The sequence below is a fragment of the Pteropus vampyrus genome, unplaced genomic scaffold (assembly GCF_000151845.1).
Source record: "Pteropus vampyrus isolate Shadow unplaced genomic scaffold, Pvam_2.0 Scaffold95, whole genome shotgun sequence".
Taxonomy (NCBI): Eukaryota; Metazoa; Chordata; class Mammalia; order Chiroptera; family Pteropodidae; genus Pteropus; species Pteropus vampyrus.
In genome coordinates this window covers 1,604,050-1,605,446 of record NW_011888876.1, presented here as the reverse complement: position 1 = coordinate 1,605,446, position 1,397 = coordinate 1,604,050, and positions in this window count along the sequence as shown.

The following is a 1,397-nucleotide window of genomic DNA, read 5'->3' as shown; positions in this document are numbered from 1 at the left end:
CCTCCTCACTCCGCTCTCCTCAGCCCGTGGTCAAAGGTGGTTGCACCCGACCCTGCCACAGCCACTCCTCAGTCGTGGAGGGAGGAGGGAAGAGGGAGGAGTCTGGCTTCTGCGCTCACCTCATCTGAGCTCACCAGCAGCTGGGCATCCCGATGTGCACGTGCGTGCAGGGGCGAGGCCCTGCCCCACCGCTGGCTGCCTGGAAGGCGAGCACTGGTCCTGGGATCCCCGAGGCCTCCACACCATGCTGCTGGGGGGCCTCCCGGGGTTCTGTCAGGACTGGCACCAGCTCAGAACCAACGTCCCGTCCCCACTCTGGCTGGAGGCAGTGGGGCGTGCTGTAGCGCGAAGGGCAGTTTCTGCCCTGTGTCCGCGTGCCCTGGCGAGAAGGAAAAGGGTTAGAGGCCTTAATTATGTGTTGTCGAGAAAAGGGTTTTGTTCAGAAAGACAAGCTGGACAAATGTGCAGATTCTCTGCTTCCAGAAGGAAGACAAAGGGAGTGGGTCGCTTGGCTGACGGCATTAAAGTCTGTTTCTGATGCCCCTGGGGATTTATGTCCAGTCCCAACTGGGGCAAGTGGGACCAGCCTCACATTCCACTGACGCGATGTATCACACTGCTTGGAGCCTATTTATTTCGTATTTATTTGAACAGAGTTATGTCCTACCTATTTTTATAGATTTGTTTAATTAATAGCCTGTCATTGTCAAGTTCATTTTGTATTCATATTTATGTTCATGGTTGATTGTACCTTCCCAACATCCGAGAGGTGGGGTGAGGACAGGAAGGGGGTCCGTGGGAGCGACCCTTCCCACCACTGCTAGCACCGACGTCACTTCTGTCCACAGGTAGAAGGTGGGGGGACCCTGATTGCACAGATGCCCTTTGGCAGGTTGGGGTGTGCGTGCACCCAGGAAGCCTTGGGATCTGAGGGTTTGGTTGGGGGCAGAAGAGTGGGAGAAATCTCAGTTCCATTGACCACGGAAATCTAGATCCCTCCTCGGACTGGGAGGGTTGCTTTATTTCACCCTTTTTGAATGACGAGGCAGCAAGGCGCCTATCACTGTGAGTTTGGGGTAGGGCTAGAGGAGAGGGCAGCCAGCTCCCCACTCCACCTGTGACGTGGGCTCCTCCCGCCACCCCCCCCCCCTGCTGCCCCTGTTCAGTAATGCTGGTCAACCTGCAAACTCAGTTGTACCTCCATCCCACCAGAATGGCCTGATGAGGACAATTTAAATAGGATGCAAAGATCAATGCAAAAATTACCGTTATATATAAATATAGTTATAACTGGAATTTGTGAAAAAACAAATTAAGAACGAAATGGAAGTTGTCATTTAAAAAGAGCCTTCTAATAAAGTTGTTTCAAAAGCTGATGGCAGAGCCCTGATTTTTCT